The sequence below is a fragment of the Oryctolagus cuniculus genome, chromosome 7 (assembly GCF_051225735.1).
Source record: "Oryctolagus cuniculus isolate XC-2025 breed Fujian yellow rabbit chromosome 7, ASM5122573v1, whole genome shotgun sequence".
NCBI classification, from domain to species: Eukaryota; Metazoa; Chordata; class Mammalia; order Lagomorpha; family Leporidae; genus Oryctolagus; species Oryctolagus cuniculus.
The window spans coordinates 48,813,184-48,825,562 of record NC_142873.1 but is presented as its reverse complement, the minus strand read 5'-3'; positions in this window follow the sequence as shown (position 1 = coordinate 48,825,562).

Sequence of the window (12,379 nt, the reverse complement as noted above, 5' to 3'; positions counted from 1 at the left end):
AGTTGAGTGAATCTCCTCCAATGCGTGTTGAAAGGCTCCTTTACTGGCAAGGAGAATACAGCAAAATTTAGAGCTTTGATGCCTGCATCTTCATCTGGCTTTTCTCACATGTGCCGCTTTTACTTCCCATGATTCCAGCCCTTCTCAATCAGCTCCCTCACTTAACAGTGGACACCGTGCAGGTTGGGTGCCGGAGTTCAGCTCCAGCTGGTCCAGCATTTTCTGAAGGTGTGAGAGGTGTTGGCACAGGAAGAAATGAGAGACACACTCACAGCAAGGCTGAAGGCATGGCTCTAGCTTTCAGGCACCAGACTTTATTTTCATAGCATAAATCACATATGATTCTTTCTTCTTACAATAGCAAGTCTGTTGTCCATTTTCTTAGAACCATTGACCTTGTATTTTATGGTGCCTCTAGATTCTATGTCTACATCTAGTTACAGTTTCTTTGATTTTCAGGGGGCACATTTAGAGCATGGGTTACAATCACAGACAGGTGCGAGACAATGGGCTGCCCACACAAGCCAAGTCCTGGAGTGCTGTGGAGCTATGCAGAAATTGCCTACACAAGCTAGAATAGTACTTGCCTAATCTAATCTTTACCAGAAGCCCCAAGTTCAAAGCAGGCCCTTTTTAAAATGTATCCCCTCTTTTGTAGTTCTTTCTATAACTCTTTAATTTCTTTATTGTACTAATGTAAAGCTTCACTTAGATCCATTCCACAGGTTTGACATCCTAACCATTGTTGTATTTGTAGCACATATTGAATTAAAGCTTTAATAACATTTATCTTTGTTTTAGTGGGAAGTATACACCAGGGAGCCTGTTGCCTTTTACTTCTTTCCCACAAACAGCACAACCTTGCATAAAGCATCAACCCCTTCTCCTACACTGACATTTGACTTGTTTAAAATCCTACAAAACAATGGACATTTTGGGGATTATGAGTCTAAGTGCTCTTCCCTAAAATTAGAAATACAGCAATCCTTAGCAGGACCACCAGGAAGCTCTGGCTTTCTTATGCAGAGTGTAGTTCCCATCAAATCTAAAACCACTAAGAGGACCACAGCTGTCATTCTCACAGCTTGCTGAGACACCTTCTGCTGTGACCTTGTCAGCCAGCCTAAGTTGCCTTGGCCTTACCAGTTGGCAATTCAGTTTTGTTACTCAGCCCCTCTTCTCAGGATGTGTGGTTTCCCCCAGTCTCAGCTCTCAGGCTACAGGGGATAGAGGTTCTTTCAGGGAAGAGAAAGGAAATTTTAGGTTGCTTATCTTCGGTCAGGAGGTCTACATGTTCTTCCTCAACATTTGACTGTTGTTTAAAGATAAACACTTTGTTTTCTTTTATTAAAGATGCAATTTTCAGGCCAACACCTGTTGACACACACACTCACACACTGCAGGGGACGCGGACCCATTCTCAGAACAGCATTGAACTTACGGAGGCAGAGATGGCGGCCCAGGCCAAGAAATCTGGTTCACGGTGTCTGTGCCCCAGGCCCCGGGTGCTCCCGCCAGTTCCGCGGCTCTTCTCCTTCCACAGGAAGGTGGTTCAGCACTCAGCCCAAGATCCATTCCATGATCGAGGACCTGGGTGTTCTTGAAGTTTTCAGGGACTGTCCAGGAGCCTAGGTGGTAGTAGCAGTGGCTCCAAGAACCAACATTCCAAACTGCAAAACTCTCCTATGCTCTTATTGAGCTTAGTAACTTTGAGATCCTACTAAGATTGTGTTTCTGCTTCAGGTGGCCGGTGTCATCAGTTCAGGATCGCCTAGACAAGGGTCCTAGCATCGGCTTATGCAGTGCAATATTGCAGAGAAGTGTAAAGATCCCAAAAATGCGAAAGACATACCTGCACTGGGTAGGAATTGAACCTAGGTCTCCCATGTGGGAGGTGAGAATTCTACCACTGAACCACAAATGCACCTGCTACTGGCCCCATTCAAAATGATAACTACTGAGAGTATCCCCAAAGACAGCCATTGTTGCAAATTGGTTTATTGTAGTGTTGAGTAAAAGTTAACAAAAGCACCCATAAAGAAGTATTTTAATAGAAGACTTTCACAAAACTATCAATATCAAAATGTCTAACTTTACCTGAAGCAACTCAAAAAAGGTTCTTTCTAATTGTATGACAGCTCTCCATAGTGAAACATCAGAAATTCATTCAGGTTGCTTGTTTCTTCTGCTGTCTTCAATGGCCAACCTCAAAGTGTTGCCTGAGTGGTTCTTAGAAGGTGACCTAATTGGTAGGGTTAGGTAAGTAAAGCTTTAATCAGGTGAGAAAGAAGCAGCAGCAGATGCAAAAGAAAGGAAACCAAAGGACAGACTCAACATAGAGAAATGAAGAAGTAAACTTTGGTTCATGGAATTGTACTTTGTAGGTTTTTTTTTTTTTTTTTGGTAAAAGTAATAACCCATTTTATGATAAAAATGTGGTGTCTCCTTTTTACGATGTTTAAAGCATGTACAGGGATGTGTGATATAAAAAGATCAACAACTCTTGAGGTCAATGTTGATTTATTTGGGAATATCCAACTTCCTCAATTAGTATGCTTTAATTTATCAGCTATGTAGGAATGTGGCTATTTTAAAAATTGTTGATGGTTGAAATGTTAACATATTGGTCTTTTGATGAAATTCAAATAGTTGAGAGTTCTGTACCCAGTTCTCCCTGGGGAAAGGAAGATGAAGAGAAGAACCTGGAGAGTTGTTGTTCCCCAAGTTAGGTCTGGGAGTCCTGACGGCTTTGGAGGACAGGAGCCGTGACAGGGGATCGTGCTTCTCTCACTGAGAGGCCATGCAAGGTCCACGCTGGGTCAGAACTTAGGGCTCAGCAAGGGAATCAACCTTCACTTTGAGCTTGCATAGCCTTGGTTTTATTTGTCCTCTGTCCATCACCCAAGACACACACCAGGTCTGACCAATACACCTTCAAATACCACCTCTATATGCCAACAACATCTATATTTATTCTCACAAACCTGTACTTCCTACTCACAACTTCCAATTCTCAGGTCAATTTTGCATGCATCTTAGAGTCTCTGCTAAATCTCTGCATCACGTCAAATGCTAATGCTCAACACAGCAGACAGTTCCCTGTCAGCATCACGACATCACTCTGCACGGCAATACTCTATGATCAGACCCAAGAACAGCACCTCCTGAAGAGCGGGGTATCACCTGAGGGCTTGAATTGGTCATTACAATCTATGTGTACCCCTGCTGAGTACATTTACTTACTCCCAAGCCAAATCTTGCTGTACTCTTTGGATACACTTTCTCATTCTCACAACGTAAATTGCTTCCAGTTTAATGTAAAAAGGGCATAAGTGTATTGAATACAAGCTTACTGCCACTTTTTGCAACTACTTTCCACCTATCATCTCTTACTTCCACTAATAAAAGCAGATGAAAAATTGGCTTCCCTTCAGCCAGTCTATTCCATGCCATCCACTTCCACACTGGACCCTGTGTGAACTGTCCACATCTGAAATCTGGACACAACTGCAGCCTGAATCCGTGTAGTATCCCTGTTTTCATCAGTTAAGTCATCAGCACCTTATCTGCCTCTTGCTTCCCACTTGCTCATCATTCTAGTATCTCTTTCCAGCACTCACATTTAAGGATAATGAATTACTTGACCTAAGAAACTAAGGAGATGATGAACTTTGCAGAGTCCTGTCATTGAATCCCTTAGTAAGCTATTTTAATGTTGGCTGCCACTAGCAAAGTGCCATCTGATTTGGTACCTGGGCAGGGTACTCTTCCTGGCTTGCAGACCACCGTCTTATTCCTCTTCTAAGTCTAATTACCTCTCCCAGGCCCCACATCCAAATGCCCTCATCCTGGTGACTTGGGGTCCAGTGAACCAAACTGAAGGTGATAGACATCAAGTAAGTTAACACCAGCACCTGTGCTACAGGATCCGCTGGTTTTCAGTTTGTTGTTCCCAGAGCACGATAAAATTCCTAACACGTCTGGCAAAATCACCTCTCGCGTGTTACCGCCTGTTTTCAAACCGGGGACTTTTCTCATGTGAGGCGAACACGATGACCACTACACTACGGAAACCAGGCCGAGAGAGGGTTCTGGGATATCCCTTGGGAAACCTGACATCTGCCATCTTCAATGATCAACACTTTCTAATCTACAAAGGTCAACTGCATTTCCAAACTCGGAAGAAAAAAAAAAAAAAGTCCCGGGAAGCACCCATGATTCCTCATGGTGGGAACTTGCAGCTCTGGATGGGTCCTCTCTTAGGGTCCCTTGGAGGCCCCACTCTTGGCTTTGGCATCCCGCATCTCACACAAGGTTTCCGGGTCCAGAGGGAGAGCTGGGGGCCATTCTTCTTCCCCGCTGACTTTGCAGCCCCAGAAGCTGCAGGATCCCGCGGGCGGGTCCGGGGCGGCGGGGCCAGGCTCGTGGACGCGCCCCCTCAGAGCTGCGCCCGGCGCCTCGGTGGAACTTTGCCTCGGCGCCGGCAGTCAGCGCGCTGGGCTCCCGGCAGATGACGGCCGCCTCGGGCCCACCGGGAACCGCACAACCCTTCCTCCCCGCGCCCTCCCCAGCGTCTGCGCTTTGTCCTCCCGGCACAGAGACCCCTCGGCTTCCTGCCGCAGTCGCTTACTCCCTTCAACGCGACTCAAATCCGGTGGTGGAATGACGACCCCAGGTTTTAGTCGGTACGGTGGCAGCGTCCCAGGGCGTCGGCTGTCTTAACGCACCGGACATCAACCCAGGTCAAGCCACGCTTGGGCGCCACGAGGCCGCGACTGACGCGGGTTAGACTCGGGTGCAGCGGCCCGCGCCGATTTCACCGCTGCTCCTGTGTCGCTCTTCAGTCTGGGGACTGCTTTTGAGGGACGGCTTCGTTTTACCCTTCACAACACCCGAAACGCCTTTTCTGGGCTTTGGGAACTTTCCCGTCCCAGGGGTCACGCAGTGCTCATTTCCACTTGGGACCGACGGAGACGACGGCCGTTTCCACGGAAGGCCTGGGACCTCGCGTTCGCCTCACAGCAAAGGCCAGGCAGCTGGGAAGAGGTTCTTCTGCGTAAGGACGCCCGTGCCTTCGCTCCCCTCGGCGCGCTGCCGCCGCTCTCCGCCTGCCCCGCTGGTCTCCTTCAGAAGGAAAACTGGAAAAGTCTGGGGAGGACCGAGCCGTCCTCTCCAGCAGCCGCTTCTCTTCCGGCAAGCGGCCAGCGCGTCTCCTTTGCCCGCGAGGTTCCAGGGCGCCCACGCCGGGGAAGGCGCCGGCCGGAGGCTCCCGGGGCCCCCAGGCCGTGCCGCACCGCCCGTTCTGTTGGCTCAAACCGGAGACCTGGACGGGACTGGAGTATGAGGTCATCCTCAGCGGCTACTGAAGGCCGAGTCCCCCAAGAGACGGACTTCGGGGCAGCTTTAGATCAGGAACTTCCGTGAGATGTCCCGCCCGCCTTGTCCACTCGGGGGAGAGGACTCGCCGCCTCTCTGTCGCGTCTAAGTCTTCTGGGGTTCCACGTGCACAGGACAAAGGGAGCGGGAGCAGGAGGGGCACTGTCGGGGGGGGGGGTGCCCTGCTGGGGCAAACCTCATAAAGCGCTCCCTGGTTCATCTCGGCGCACGGAAAGGGAAGGGTGCCAGGCTCCTGACCTCGCTCGGGGAACCGGTCCTTCCTGGCCGCAGAGAGCAGACCCAGAAGAGGGACAGATTCAGAGAAAAACCTGGCCGGCGGCCCAGCCCCACGACCCCGAGAGGACGTGTCCGAGCCAGCCGAGGGTCGTGCGGTGAATTGTTCTCCCTCGCCTCCATCAGAGCCCTTGGCTGGAGTTCTGAGATCGCGACAAGGAGGGAATTGTGTAGTCAGAGGTCCACCCTCGACGGAGAGGAAAGCACGAATGCCTGACAGGCTGGACTTGGGAAACACCAGCGTCAGGAAGGGGTTCGGCCCGAGGATATGCGAGAACGGAGCGTCCAAGGCCGGAAGACCGCAGGGGCAGGAGGCTGCAGGGAAAAAATCGGAGGGCAGAAACTCTTAGGGGTTTTCCGTCCATCCCGTCCAGGTCCTGCAACTCGGGGACCCTGACGAGGTCGGAACGTGGAGGTGCCGGCGCCCGGCTTCTGCAGCTGGGCGCCTCTCCCCTGGCGCCCCCTCCCGGCAGCCTCGTCCACTGTCGGGCTCCGGCTCCGAGCGCCGCCGCCTCGCGGTCGCACCGCTCCAGGTGAGTGGTGAGGCCGCTTCTGTCGCCACTGGCAGGACTCTGCGGGTGGCGTGGTGCTCGCAATTTGGAGAAAACGGGGAGGCGTCGGCCTTTGAGCATTTCCTTGTAGGCAAGGGCAACATCGGCCAGAGTGGCTGCGACATTTTGGGTTTTTGACAGTTGATCATTTTTTCTACATTTTTGCCTTACAAACATGTACGTGTGGGGAGGCAGGCTTAAGTTAATCACCGTTTTGATGGAAGGTGGTTTCCTTCCTAACTGTATTTTACTTTCAGATTATTCATAAACAAAAACGTTTGCCATCTTAACTGAGTGATACAAATTTTAGATTGTTTCCATTTTTTTCTTCACTCAATATATCCTCATATTCTTTTCTCCTATATCCCAAGGACAAAGAATTATATACATTTTAGGTAGGTTGCAAGGAAACATTGACTGGTGTGACTGGAAATGCTTGCCTTTTCAGTGAAAAGCTTTCACCGAGTCACCTGGACAGTTAGTAACGCAGCTTATATAGAAAGTAAGCTGGAATAAGGCTTGAAGTCATTAAATAGAAAGAAAAGGGGCAGCCTCTACTGAGGAAGGGGAGCAGTGAAATGTTGGTTTCAATGCAACACAAACTGGAAGCGTCTACATCCCTGAGAAGGGAGGTAGCCAGAAGTCCCCTCACGAGAAGTAGTCAGAAGGCCTTCATGGGGTCCCCTTGGTGACATTCTCACGGGTCCTCGGCAGCTGGGCCTCAATACGAGGGCGTCAAGGATATTCCTAAGCACCTCTGGGTCTCCTAAGCAGAAACTGCAGCCATCTAAGCAGTCTGTCCCCATGTGTCAAGGAGACTCACTTGCCTAAAATTAAACTGCAGCATTTCGTCCCGCGTGCCTGAGGACTGTCCACCGTGCAGGAGCAGAAGTGTTTTCTTGCAAGAGAAGCCAATACTGGCGGGGTGTCCAGTAGGAAGCATGGTCTCACACGCACAGCGCATCCCCAGGGTCCTCCAGATGGACTCCAGAACCCAGCTGCTGCTGGACAGGGGAGAGATAGGCAGTGCAGAGTCCCGAGAAGAGTCCCCGCCTCTCCTATTGTGGACGGAGTTCTGCTCCTGGAAGTATTTCTCCTCGTTGTCAAGGAAGCCGTTCTCCCTGGCACAGGGGCAGTTGGGGCTGCATGCTATGCGGCCTACTCCCTGCTATTCCTGAATTGACTCGTAGGGACTATAGAAGCAGGCAGAGCAAGGACAGGCCCAGCAGGTGGAGACCAACCTTCTCCTTGCCAAGCAGTGCCAGCGCAAGTGGCTAGTGGGGAGGACTGGGTAAGTGGCGGCAACTGGGGCGCACCCGCTGCTCAGAGCGTCCTGGTTGTGTGACTTCAAAGTGGCTAGGTGCTGCCAGCTTCCCGTTGCCCGCCGCCGGCTGCATTAGTTCGCTCGGGCTCTTGGGCAACTGGGGCAGTCCGTCCACCCGTAGCCATCAGACTGCACCCACTGCCCCTGGTGTGGTGTCTGGTCTGCTCATCATTTTCATTCCCAGAAGTGTGGGGTGTGGCAAGGTAGAGATGCAAAAGAGCTGGCGTTCAAAGCTCTGGTTGGCTGAGCCAGACGCGCAAGGTCCTGGTCTGAACATGATTAGTTTGTGTTCCTCCAGTACCAGCTGCCCACCAGGGTTCTCCTGGTGGCTTTGTTGGACACTGGGGTCTTGGGCTTGGCTGGATCTCCAGAATAACCCACATAGGGCAACGCTTCAGGTGAGTGCTACTGCGCCCTGCAGGCTCTTCTGCCCCAGAAAGGCAGATAATAGTTTCCTGTTCTTCGAGGGTGAATGGAACAGGTGGGGAGTGGGTCAAAGGGAGGGGAAAATTCCCAAGAACTTTCCAGAATTGTCAGATGGGGGCTGTCAGGGAGTGACTGCCCTGTGAGACTGGTGCTTCGACTTGTCTTGTCCTGACCTTGACCTGGTCCCAGCTCCAGTCCAAGCAGAGATATGCTGATTTCTGGTGCATCTTCAACTGTATCTCTCCCTAAAGTGGGGTAATGACTAAGCTTCTATTTCTAGGATTAAAGTGGAGTCCAATGATGGTACTGAGGGTTTTCTGCACCCCCCTCCCTTCCATAGGAACCCCGGAGATAATGGTTACATGAAAGTCTCAGAAAGTTCTCATTTCTGTCACCTTCCTATCTGAGATGTCTTCCTGTGAGAAGAACTAAGAGAACATAATTGGGTTGACTTTAGGTTTCTTCTCTGTCTCTTTATAATATTTTCCTTAGTAAACAATTTTTACTTGACCTGGAAGTCAGCATTAATGTCAAGAAAATAGAAGGGATGAGTATTGAAAGGTAGGAACACAATTGTCACCTATAAAAGATATCATTATCTAAATGAAAACAAATAACCTAAAGTAAAAAACAGAACAAAACAGTAAGAAAAAGAAAAAGTAGAGCCAACACGGCAGTTTGTGTTTCTTGTATGTTGGCCCTAACCTAGTGGCTCTGTATGTGAGTGGTTAGTAGTCGGCCACATAGCTGGTCTTCTGTTCACATCAAGCTTGCCATCATGGACTAACTTAGGTTGTCTCTTCACCATTTCCAAATAGCCAAATGCCCTGAGACCTTTAGCATTTGCCATGGAAGAGTTAAAAACATGAAGACCTGAGGCTGCTTCGATCTACCACCCTGCTAATGCACCTGGGAAAGCAGCAGATCATGTTCCAACTACTCAGGTCCTTGTCACCCACATGAGAGACCCAGATGGAGCTCTGGGCTCCTGGCCTTGGTCTGACGCAGCCCCAGCTGCTGCCGCCATTTGGGGAGTGAACCAGGGGATGGAAGATTTCTTTATTTCTCTCTGTTTCTCCCTTTCTCTCTGTCATTGTGCCCTTCAAATAAATAAATAAATCCTTTAAGCCCCCTCACCTAAAACATGAATACCTACCTGAATAAACTATTAGACTTAAAATCTGATCACGTAGTAAAAGGAAAGTGTAGAGTCCAAGGAATCACCTGTTTCTGAGAGGAAGGTAGCAAAAAGGAGCTGAAGCTTGAGAGGAAATGCCTTGACAAGGCAGTGTAACAAGGGAAAGGAAATGTGGGGGACTGAAGGGCCTCACTGCTCTTGGCTTGCAGGAACACTGTCTCTTGCCTCAGACCTGTGCAAGATCTCCAGCTCCTGCACCTTGCAGGTGCTCCAGACACTGAAGGCTACAATGAAGCTTTTCATTGATGCTTTGTTCTAGAATTGAGAGAGCTGAGGGAGCTGTGGGGTTCTTTATACAGGATGTGAAAATCCTGGGCCTTTGCTTTCAAGGGAAAGCAATAGTCTCTAAGCCAGGGCCTGCAGGCTGCTAAGCGCTCATTTTGCTGATACACTGTCTTAACTCTTTGTTAAGATGCTGCTTCTGATGTACAAGGCAGTTGAATTTTGCATAATGCTCTAAATTTGGACATATGGGCAGCACTGCATTCAGGAAGAGCTGGGGACATTGGAGTGGAGAGGCTGCCTCATCGGTGAAAAATGTCCACTTGGAAATTGAGTAGAATCTTTATTTTTTCTAATAGACTTTGATGTACTCTTTTCAGAAGGGTTGTGCTTGATAATGCAAGAATTATGGAAATATAAGTTGCATCCTTGGACTAAAAAAAAAACACTCGTGGAATAGATCTAAGTTTACTGAACCAAGCAAGAGTTTGAAATGGACTTTGAGCAAACAAAGACTGCCTTCCAAGGATAAAATTACTAAGAATCCAATGCTGACTATATAAGAAAATGACTTTGAGGACAAATTTCACTTTTCATTTCCAGTGCATATAAAAATACTTCCTTTATGTCTACCAATATTCTAACCACTAGGACTTTTTGTTATCTGTTTTTTTTTGTTTTTTGTTTTGTTTTGTTTTGTTTGTTTGTTTGTTTTTTGACAGTCAGAGTGGACTGTGAAAAAGAGAGACAGAGAGAAAAGTCTTCCTTTGCCATTGGTTCACCCTCCACAGGCCGCCGTGGCCGGCGCATCACGCTGATCCGAAGGCAGGAGCCAGGTGCTTCTCCTGGTCTCCCATGCGGGTGCAGGGCCCAAGCACTTGGGCCATCCTCCACTGCACTCCCTGGCCACAGCAGAGAGCTGGCCTGGAAGAGGGGCAACCGGGTATGAACCCGGTGTGCCGGCGCCTCAGGTGGAGGATTAGCCTATTGAGCTGTAGCGCTGGCCTGTTATCTGCTTTAGATGATACAGGCAAAGAGGATGTGATTATTGGTGGGATGGCAGCAAAATCCAACAGTGTAGGGAATCTACCTGAAAAGAATCAACAGAAGGCTTTGATTCCAGTAGGGTTATGCCACCAATTGCTGAGTTAAAAGGTTAAAAGGGGGTCAGTGCTGTGGCATAGCTGGTAAAGCTGCTGCCTGCAGTGCTAGTATCCCATATGGAGACCAGTTCAAGTCCCAGCTGCTCCACTTCCGATCCAGCTCTCTGCTATGGCCTGGGAAAGCAGTAGAAGATGGCCCAAGTGCTTAGGCCTCTGCACCCATGTGGGAGACCCAGAGGAGACTCCTGGCTCCTGGCTTCGGATCGGCATGGCTATGGCCGTTGGGGCCATCTGGGGACTGAACCCTCTCTCTCTCTGCCTCTGCCTTTCTGCAACTCTGCCTTTCAAAATAAATAAAAATAAATCTTTTGGGGGCCAGTGCCCTGGCTCACTTGGTTAATCCTCTGCCTGCGGCACCAGCATCCCATATGGCCTCCGGATTCTAGTCCCGCTTGCTCCTCTTCCAGTCCAGCTCTCTGCTGTGGCCTGGGAAGACAGTGGATGATGGCCCAAGTGCTTGGGCCCTTCACCCACATGGGAGACCAAGAGGAGGCACCTGGCCCCTGGCTTTGGATCAGCGTAGCTCTGGCCATAGCAACCATTTGGGGAGTGAACCAATAGAAGGAAGACCTTTCTGTCCGTCTCTCTCTCTCACTGTCTATAACTCTGCCTGTCAAATAAAAAAAGTATTTATTAAAAAATAAATAAATACAAAAATAAAATGAGTTGAGAATTGTTTCTTATTCTTACATTTCTGGACTACATTGTATAGAATTGGTGTTAATTCTTCTTTAAATTTTTGGTAGAATTCTCCAGTGAAAACATATATTCCTGGACATTTTGTTATAGGAAGATATTTAATTAAACATTTAGCTTTTGTGATGTTTTAGGACTATTGAGATAATCCATTTCATCTTGGTTGAGTTTGCTAGTGAGAAATTAGCCCATTTTTCTAAGCTGTTGATTTGTAAATGTAAAGTTATTCTTTATACTAATCCTTGTGGTGATTGAAGGCTGCTTACCACTTTGAATCCCATTTCATACTTCAGTATTGTTTTTGTCACAACACTGGTCACACAATTTTACCATTTTTGGCTACTCATGTGAGAGCTCCTTGAAAGTCCAGATAATGTTGTATTGATCTCTGAATCCATGGTTCCTACTGCTGGGCCAACCATAAGGAATTCTCAGGAACATTTTGTCCAATGACTGAAAAGAGAAGTGGTTGCAACCTGCTGTGTCCAGCATGGCAGGTGTCTGTCAGGTTAACCCGAAAGAGGAACGGCATCGCACAGATTAAGGAAGCAGACTCAGATTAGTGATTTCAATATGGAGAAACAAGGGGACACTCTGTCCACTGAAAAGGGGGAGGCAGAAGCAGAGGCCCAGATGTCTTGTTACTCCAAGTATTTATTATTAATGGTGGCATGATCGATTAATCATAAAAAATGTGCGGTTTTGTGAAAACAGGATTTAATGATGAGGGAGTTTATTTATAGTGAAACAGGGAACGATGGGAAGTTGGTGTTTACAGGGAAGACGTGTTTGCTTGGAATCTGGGACTAAGAGGACAACCACAGTGTGGAGGGATCTTGAGGGGTCTAATTATTAACAGGGCTGAATGTCCGTCCCACTTGCTGCTTACCAGAGCCAACAGCATTTCCTTAGCTGCTTCAGCATCATGTTGAATGACCTTTGCCATTGACACAACTCAACCCATCACCTCAGCAGTCTGGCCAAGCATGCCTTCAGCAGAATTCGGGTCATGTGGTAGTCTCCAAAATCTAGGCCTTTGATAGTGTTCAGGCCGTGTGGTGGTCCCTGAAACAAACCTCCAATTATCTCAACTGCACTCTTGTCCCAGGTGTCTTCTCAGGGACTCTCG